The following is a 9,441-nucleotide window of genomic DNA, read 5'->3' as shown; positions in this document are numbered from 1 at the left end:
TATTTTATTATCCAAAAAAGGTATGTTGCCAAAACTAACAGAAATGTATTCATTAAAAAATAAATAAATAAATGTTGCACTAGGCCTTTGTTGTCTTATCTGTATGCTGTGGTGATAAATCAATCACAACTGCCCCTGAGCACATTTTTACGAGAAATGGAAATCATTAAAACTTTCAGGATATTTTAACTTCCCTAAGCAATTACATTGCTTCAAGAGGGGTAGCACACAGGCCGTCAAGTCCTTTTAATCCCAGCACTGAAGAGCACGGATACAGATAAGCCCCTGCAGGAATATGTTCGCTCTTGAGGACTTCAGCATGCATGCATGCGCATACGAAACAAAAAATGTGCTGCTCTTGCGCCTCCCAACGACAGTTATGGGCTACTGCCGGTGCACAGAGCTGCAGAAAGAGAGGGGCTTTCTCACATTTCCCGATTTCTCCCAGCCGAGTCCGCCGCGCCGCTACCGCATCACGGCCGACAGCAAACCGAGACGACGACGTGCACCCAGCGTGCTTTCAAACCCGCGTTCATTCCAGGCAGCTCTTGTCTCTCGTCTCAAATCCACTTAAACAAGGTGAGTACATCGACACAACACAAGTCTGCTCGTGGTTCATCTGCTTTTGTTCGGTAAACGACCGAGAAAGCCCCGCCGCTCGGTCGGTCTCCCAGGCCGGGCTAGTGTACGCTGTCTGGCGCAGACGGGGATGAGGCCAGTTTTTTTCCGGCCTGACTCTGCCCCCCAACTCCACTCCGGTTGGAAACATAAAGCCCCGGCGATGTAGTGGAGGCTCGGCGCGGCTTCCAGCTTTCCTCGTATGGCGGCGGAGAAGGAAAAGCTAACGCTGTTGTTGACGCGGGTCAGGTCGAAGTTTGTCCCCGGGATAGAGCTGTGTCCGGATGCTTTGCTCTGTGATTTAACACCGGAATTCCTTTATCGGGTCGAGTCCCGTGATGCTACCCGGGAACCAGCGACAGCCGAGCAACTTGTTTTTGCAAGTTTGTAGCAACTGCGGCGTGTAGTCTCTTATCAAATGCTCGCCTCAAGTTCTAGTGTTTGGGAATCAGACACGCAGTGTAACAATGTCCCCGCTGTTACAGCCTCTCACAGTTTAAAAGGACAAACGATTTTATGTTTAAGGAAATTAACGTTGAAGGTGTGTAAGTCTGCACATGACAGAGATTGACAAAAGACCAGAATAGGAACGCAACGACTGCTTCGACACTATCGTTTCCCTGTAGGATTTGCTGGAATTTGGCTTGATTATCAGCTGTAATAACAGGCAGCTTGTTGTGATATGATGCATTAGATTATCACGATCTATATGAACCCCTTACAGTTTATTGTACATGAATATTCATATTTAATTTGAGTTAAGCTTGTGGATAAAAATCAAATGGGATCGTACTGACTATGACACACGATTCTCCAAACCGAGTTGCTGAGAAAGTGGGACGATTTGATCTTCAAAGATCTAGTTTTAATATGCTTATTATAGAATGCAGCAGCCATGCAGTGTCTTACTGCATGTGTCTTTGCTGCGTGAGGCTGTTTTGCAGATCTTATATGGAGTAGAATGAAACAATTGTCTGGCTTCACCAAAAACTCTTATCTATTTAACACTATAAACACTTGACTCCCTTCTGTACAGGGTGGAGGGGCAGTTCAGACCTGCCTAAAATCCTTTCCCTTGGGGTGTGTGCATGCAAGCGGCCCCTAAAGTGAGTAAGAGATTACCAAAGAAGAATGACTCACGATCAAAATGTATTTGGCAAAGTCACAAGGACTTTTCCCTGCGTTTCGCCCTCAGCTGCAGAACACATTCTTGCAACTGCAATGTGCTGTCCCTCTGGTTTCATGAGATTTATTTGACCAGTGCTTTGCATTATTGTTATTTCAAAGCCATGTGTTGTTTATCACATGCTCCACCCTGCATTTGTTGGAAGAGGAGAAAAAAATAGGGCTTATTCCATTTGGAGATTACATAAAAAAAATAGAGGATGGTCGCTGTCATTTGTTTGTCAAATTTGCAGAGAGTTGAATCTTAAGTTGTGTTCTGTTTATGCGTGCCAACTGTTTGTCTGGTTGTTTTAAAGCTCCATCTGACTGCTCCCACTGGCTGCCAAACATGCTGTGATCTCGAGCTTTCGGCTGATGAAGGACTGTCACTGCTGCTGCATTCATTTGATCAAATATCAGCATCTTTTCACTTAGATATACCTGCAGAATGGTGCAATGGAGTTACAATGTCTTTGTGTACAGGCTGATAAGGTACCACAGATATGATAGTGTATGATGAATGGCATCGCTGAGTGGCATTTGGAGGTTTTGATAGAATGAGAAACAGGGAGGCGTTTTGTTAGATTTTTTTGGGACTGTTATTAATCAGAGCTTTGGCTTCCTTTTCGCAATCACCATGCAGAGGAGGATGTCAATTTTAATTGTGCGCAGTGAGTCTACCATCACATTTAATGCTACGCAGAGTAATTGTCAGGAGCTACAGGGCCCACAACATGCCAGCTCTTGTATTTTTCCATGTCAGTGCCCCTTGTAGGAACTCTGTGTGTGGGGAGCAGACCTCTCTTTAGAGTGTGGCTAAAGCTAGGCATCTTTCCAAAACTTGATTCCCCTCCTTCCAACATTCTCTGCTGGGTATAAGCACTGCTTTGTGTCTCATCATGGTTCTTATTCATATACTACTACTACAACTGCTACTACCCCACTTTCCCAACTTATTGGAAGCATACACGAAATATCCTGTTGCATGTCAAGCAAACATTCTTCAGTAAATCAAGCTAATGCATTAAAATGCAAGAATGTCTCCTGCAAAGTATGTTGTATTAGAGTATTTCTGTCTAGAATGTGTGGATGTGGTATTCTTTTGGCTTAGGTTGTGCTGTCATGAGGGGTGTCGGAGTAGTAGCAGAGTAAATACATTTCAAACAGCTCAGCAAAACCGAGTATTAGCAAATGATCCGATAGCATCTGTAATCCTCAGGAAAACCTGGAGAGTTGTTTTTGAATGGTGCTAGTGTCCATTAGACAGTTGGCAAGCACTGGGGGTGTCCACATGTGTGACTGACTGGCTAGGCTAGCGGCGCGGCTGAATGCTACAGTATGCAGGCAGATCAGATTACTGAACGATTAGCTATGGACTCCTATCCGCGGCCCAGGGAAATGATTTTCCACTGTCATAATTCCCTAGACTGAATTACGTTGGCCGGTGACTCAGATACTCTGTACTATGGGCCTGAGTGCTGCATGGCATAACTGTGGCTTCTCTGGAGAGAGAAGATATGTTATAACATAGTTGGAACAAAGCGCAAAATAGTTGCGCAATTTGAATTATTATCTGAGCTCTTTTGCTTACTTGTAAGCAATGATTCACAGTGTGACCCTGCGACAACAGTGGATGTGTAGAGTTTTATTTTAAGCTGGAGCTGCAGTCCCAGAACTCTTAACTGTCCTCTTACTATGTGACATACATCAGAAATGAGAGCACATGACAAACAGGGGATGAGAGTGTAAATCAAGCAGGCCTCTGGTGGAATTTTGCTGAATGGAAACAGGAGGTGGGGGGTTAGCTGGCTAAGGTAGGACCGCGTTTCCAAGGTGCATACCCCCCTGAGGCAGGAATCTGATACATTCCAGAGGCTCCTGTATCCAGACGAATAATGGCGAATGGGGTGTAGCGTTTCATCAGGTGACACATGACTAGGGCAGAAGAGCTGGGAAAGTAAGAACTATGTCATAGGCTCAGAGCTGGCCAGCTCTGGTTGCTTGAGGGATCAGGAAGAGTGCCATGAGAGCTGGAAAGGTCATGTGAGATATGGATTTATCTCCCTAGTAGAAGACTGGCTGGTTTTTATAGCTTATCGTCCTTATTTCCCCTCACCACTGTTAAAATGAGTTGTTTTAGATTTTCAGGTAATGCTCTGATTCATAATAAGGAACAATGAACAAAGATTATTTTTAGATTTTTAAACCTGCCACATTTGACTTTTTGCTTTGAGTAAATTTTCAGAAATCTCTTGTTTTCTAGCTTTTGAGCTAAAGGCTATTTTTACTGCAAGACACAAAAAAAAGTGGCCTGTTTTATTTAGTGGTCAAAAAGCAAGCCGTCCGGTGTTAATGGACTTCACCTCAGCGTTTCTGATAGACCCTTGGGGTACTGTGCGCTCACATGCTCGGCACTGGCCTGTTAATGAAGCCATTTTCAGAGATGGAGAGATGCAGTAATGGGACGGCACCACTTTACTTCTGGATATTCTAACCCTGTCCTCATCGTAAGTGCTCTCAGTCATCCGATAAGATTACATTTTTTCCCTCTTTATCCATTTAGCTATTGGAAAGACTTTTTTCCAGCCTCAGATATGCAGATGAGTGCCTGTGTTGGGTTAGTGTAGCATTGAGATGTATATGGTGTTTATAATGAGAAGAGTGACTAATTGTTTGAAGACTTTGCCCTGCATAACAGGAAAGCTTTGATAAAACTGTTCTGCCAGTGGATGTGCAAATGTTTCTCTGTCTGTGCACAGTGGACTTTAAACTCACATTACTGAACCCAAAGTTCAGTAGGGGGGGAAAAAGGTAGAGGGGGTTTGAATGTTTTTACAGTTGTCTGGTGGCCTCGGCTGTGTGTGTGTGTGCACTGCAGATACCACACACACACTCTTGTTGTAGAAGTGTGTGTACTCTTGCCCATGCATGCCTCACTCTTAATACAATGTTGTTGCAAATGTCATCCAACGGATACAGAGGGGACGCGACCCTGAGAAACACATTATGGTAAAGTTTTGCACAAGTGGACTTTGAATGTTTTTGGTGCTAAAATAACTGTAACAGGTGAGAAAAGATAGTTAACTAAAAGACAACTTGCTCCGTGATGCAGTTTGATTCTTGCGAAATCAGTCATGAGTACAAAAAAATTCCATCTGTGGTCAGAACAAGATGACAACCTCTACTGGCAGCAATAGATGAGCTTCAGCTGTGACGTCTGACAACTTTAGCGACTCCTGTTCCTGAACTTGTTGAAGCTGATTTGTGATACGCACTTTATCAAATCTCCCACACAGTATGTTTTATTTTAATTGCTTGCCCTTTTCCACACAGTTTTTACCAAGGACCTCCCAGATTGTTCTGAGTTACAAACTGTCTGCTGCATCAGGGTACAAGTCAAGAGCCCTTATTATCTTTCATGTTTGCAACAAAATAAAAGAGATTTTCTGCAGTTCATTTTCCGTTCACCTTTATAAGCTTTGTCCACTATGTAGAGAAGTTCTATAACATGGTGCAGTTTTGATGTCAATGTTTATTTATGTGGTTTAGATTTTCTATGTAATAAAGGCGATGATAATGTTGCTGTGAGCTTTTAGTTAAGAGAGAAAATCAGCTTCAGCTTGAGGAAATTGCACTGCCTCCTGTCCATCAGCCACTGCAGTTGTCTGTAACTGCTGCGATGCAACAAGTGAGAGTGTAATCGGTGTCATTATATAACAGTTATGTTGATCTTTGCCCCTGTTTGACTGTTCTTCCTGAGGCTCAAACGGCATTGTAGCTATGACCTGATACTGTTTGGAAACTCCTGCTCTGTGTTTACCAGCCAGAGTTTGCTTGCAGCGCTGTCATGATGAGCAGTGATACTCTCAGGAAAGCGAGAAGCGAACACCTACACAGGGTTGTGCATGGGTTTCATTTCTCCTCTGTTAGCCTGTGATGACAGAGGTTGTTGGAAGATAGGACAAGAGCACGGCATAAGAGCAGGAAGGTCTGTTATGTGCTCTTCCACTTCACTGTTTGATGTGTTGGAGCAGACTAGGCTCGAGTGTTATGGCATCCCGCCTGGACTGAGTAAAATTTAGCAGGGCATCTGGTGCCCAGTGCCCCTGTTCTCCTCTTTTTTTCACCTCTCCACACAGTCTTTGCCCCAGAGCAGACCAAACCACCACAGCTCAGCAGGTCATCTGGTGTTCAGTCAGCATCCATCTGTGAGTGTGTTTGACTTCACTGCAAACAAAGCACTGTGGCGTGCAAGCATTACATCAAACCAGCTCAGCTCTGCAATCTAACCTAATTGTTGAGTGGAAACTGTAAGTGCTTGGCCAGAGATATGGATCATCTCCATTTCAGATCAGTATGTTTGTTTGGATAAAGTGACCATAGCCGACGACATACCTACTTTCCATTTTGAATCGCTGAAGTGGAAAGGATTGTAATGGTCGGTGCAGCCCCAAGTGTGCCCCTCCAGTGATCCGTGGCTGTGCTGTCTGCCCAGCCTGCTGTCTCATCCATCCTGGGTGGTAGGGAGATGTCAGTGCTGGTGTGCGCTTTGAGTCGGTCCCTGTCTGTGCAGGACAGGTGTTGGCAACCCAGAGGTCGGTTCAGACACAGCTGGGGCACCTAAACAGAAGGAAGCTTGGAGACTTTGAATGACAGCAGGAATGAGTTTTGTTTTGCCAAGTTTTGACCACTTTTATTTGGAGAATGGCAGCTTTGCAGCTTTTAGTGGGGGTCCATTGTGATGGTCAGGTGGTGTGACGGCTGGCTGCTCCAAGCTGAACGTGCCACAGCAACAAGCATTTGGTCTTTACATAGGAGCTTAAAGGCTGTGTGGAGCTAAATTTAAAAGAACTTTAGTGGGGCGTACAAGGCTGCAAACACAAACAGTATCCTACTCCCTCTGTGAAGTGTTAAGTGGCCGGATATGAGTGGTGAATGGGACACAGGTGTCTGGACTGAGCTGTGTGTGCTTGGCCAGAGGTCTGTGTTTGTTTTCTCTTGGTAATGCCCCACCTCCCCAAACTCTCTGCTGCAGCTCGACTCAAGCGTTTTGGCTCTCAATCGTCTGTGTGGAGCCCCCACTTTTTCTTAAGCTGTGGGATGACCTCCAGTCAAGAATCTGATAATGAAATTCACCATGACATCCCACAGCACAGTGTTGTGGCCATACACTGACAAGCTTGGTGGTTTTTAGGTTCCCCTTTCTATCTTTTTTTCTTTTCTTTATCCCTTCGTTGCGTCTGATCTACCCCAGCAAAGCAGCCATTTGAAGTTGGCAAGGCTCTGGCTTTACTGTTGAGACCTCAAAGTGCTTATGTGACAGGTAGAGAAGAGCTGGAGGGGAGTAACGTGACTCGACCATAATCCACAACCTCCCCCATCCCCATCGTCCACACCCTCATTTCCCACTTTCCTCTCTTGCACAGGCTTCTGTGCTGACGTCACTTCACTAAGCTCCCCATTGTTGAGTAATAGCCCAAAGGTGGGCTTTGAGGTTTGAGGAAAAGGCCCAAAACGGCAACACAACTCTGCACTGCGCCTCCTCTGGCAGTGCAACAGGGTGAGGTAATGGCTTGTTAACCCCTCCACCACCTCCAAGTTTGTATGTCATACTGTCAGCAGTGGCTACTATCCACCACTCTGATCTGATTGTTTGAGTAACCCTGTGGCCTCCCCAGATGGCCAGGCTTCAGAGCTGGTTTATGAAAACCACACAGTTAATATCTGGCCTACATAGCAGTCTCCCAGCTCCTTACCCACCCCTCCGCCCCCTTCTCAAACTCTGCTCTCATTTCTCTCCGCCACCCTCTGTGCCATTGTTTCTGATACCTTCTGAGTGCCCTGTTTTATTTCTTTATTTTGCTCATCTTTTTAAATTCCAGAATCCATTTCTTTTGCCCCCCAGGTACAGTGGGTGATGGCTAGAGACAGTGTAGCAAATTAAATTTGATCTTCCTCTCTCTTTCTTTTTTTTTTTTTCTTGCTCCCCATAGACTTGGGTATGATGGAACAGTGGAAGGAGAATGGGAGTGAAGGAAGCTGGAGGAAAAAGCCCATTTCCCATGCATTACTGTCTCTTTCCTCAGGGTCTACAGTGGAGTTACACCAACACCTCTATTGCTTTTTCTCTTCTCTTTAATTTTCTTTTACTTGCTCTATTGCGCCGCTGCTGCTCTTCACGCACAGCCTAACCTGAAGGTCTCCCTGCTCATGCTACCACTGCCAACACAGTCTGACCCACTTTATTAGTTTGGCTCTAGTGAATCATTAATCGAGGTTATCTAACTGTTCCCGTAATGATTCTGCTGTGACTCGTGTGTCAGAGACTTTCTGTGTTCATAACCATCAAGCTGTACCTACATGCTTCTTCCTCTACACATTTGTTCTCTATCACAACATCTCTCAAAAAGAAAGGATTAAAAAAAACATTGTTCCTCAACCTAGACTATATGTTTAATAGGTGTGCTGTGCACTGTAATATGTCATTGTGTCAGAGTACAATACGAGGACTAAGTGCCCTGAATGCAAATTAATCTTGTGGGATGGCAGCCGCTGAATAGAGTGTGGTTTTGGGGCAAGGAGGAGATAGAAGGGAGGGACAGAAGGAGGGCTAATAGTGGCGACAGAGAAGAGAGGGAGAGAAAAGAGCATGTGAGGATGAGGAGGAGGGTGGGGGGTGTTGTAGTCATAGCCAGGCCCATTCATCATGCAGTGCCTGCTGGGATGCGCTGGGGTCAGTCCCGCACAACACAATTACAGCCTGTTCTGGTGTGTTGTGCTCGGCACCACTGTGTTCCGACTCTGTTCTGTTGTCTTTTGTTAGATTCTCTCTGTTCCAGCTCTTGTTTTTCCTGTCTGCATGTTTTCTTCTCCTTCCGTTTAGTGGCATGGCTCATCGCTTTCTTCTGCTGCATATTTTTGAACTTGCGTTATCACTGAAGCAGCCCCTTTGAAGTGAGCATCTCAATTAGCTGCGCATTTGTTGTTTTTATTTTTACTTGGACTCTTAAATGCTCTTCTTTCTCTCTTATAATAATTTTATTTATTTTATTATAATAAATTTATTATATAAAGGGGGGGATGAGGGGGCTCATTGCTGTAACAGCCATTGCTCAGCCTTTTTATCCACATATGAAAAACAAAGTCTGCATTGATTTATCCAGTTGTCAGGCCTGGTTATGGGGGTGTGAGATGCAAGGAAGCATGTTTATCCTGCATGCCTCCATGAGTCTACAGATGTTTCCAGAAAGCTGTATATATCTGCTGTGAGCTGTAATGCCAGTTGACAGCATATCCGATCATAAGGCTATCTCTGTCTTCCTGTCCATGTCTGTGCTTGGTGCTGTAAAAGAATTTTCCCTGCTGGGAGCCTTAGGTGATCAAAAGATCTTAATAAAACCTCTCGGAAGGTCTGACAACTCCAGCTTTTAAAGGCTGATCCAGATATCTTTGTTAAAGTGCAATGTGATTGGACTTTATGCTGTTACCACAAGAACATCTGCTTGTTTCTCTCTGCTGAAAACAGATTTGCTTTATAGATTGATCATCTAACTGGTTTTTGATTCATGCTGTCACATTTGTTTAGATGCTTGTATTCAGTGTTTATAATAAAGAGATCTGGGTTCATTTTTGCTATTTGCGGTCTTATTTTGTTGTTGA

At 44.6% G+C, this 9,441-nt stretch overlaps 1 protein-coding gene across 2 annotated transcripts in view; it reads left to right on the top strand.

The window, feature by feature from the left end:
- Positions 1-411: 411 nt before the first annotated feature.
- The window catches only part of LOC121642758 (bifunctional heparan sulfate N-deacetylase/N-sulfotransferase 1-like), a 44,378-nt gene continuing 35,348 nt past the window's right edge, over positions 412-9,441 (top strand). The window contains exon 1 of one of the 2 annotated variants that reach the window (XM_041989653.1): positions 412-579. The gene's annotated coding sequence lies outside the window, so the exon portion shown is untranslated. Of the gene's footprint in view, positions 580-4,753; positions 4,849-9,441 lie in introns of those variants that run through there. The other variant, XM_041989654.1, reaches the window with a different exon arrangement.

This window comes from Melanotaenia boesemani, chromosome 7 (assembly GCF_017639745.1).
Source record: "Melanotaenia boesemani isolate fMelBoe1 chromosome 7, fMelBoe1.pri, whole genome shotgun sequence".
Taxonomy (NCBI): Eukaryota; Metazoa; Chordata; class Actinopteri; order Atheriniformes; family Melanotaeniidae; genus Melanotaenia; species Melanotaenia boesemani.
This window is presented reverse-complemented; position numbering and strand designations above follow the sequence as displayed.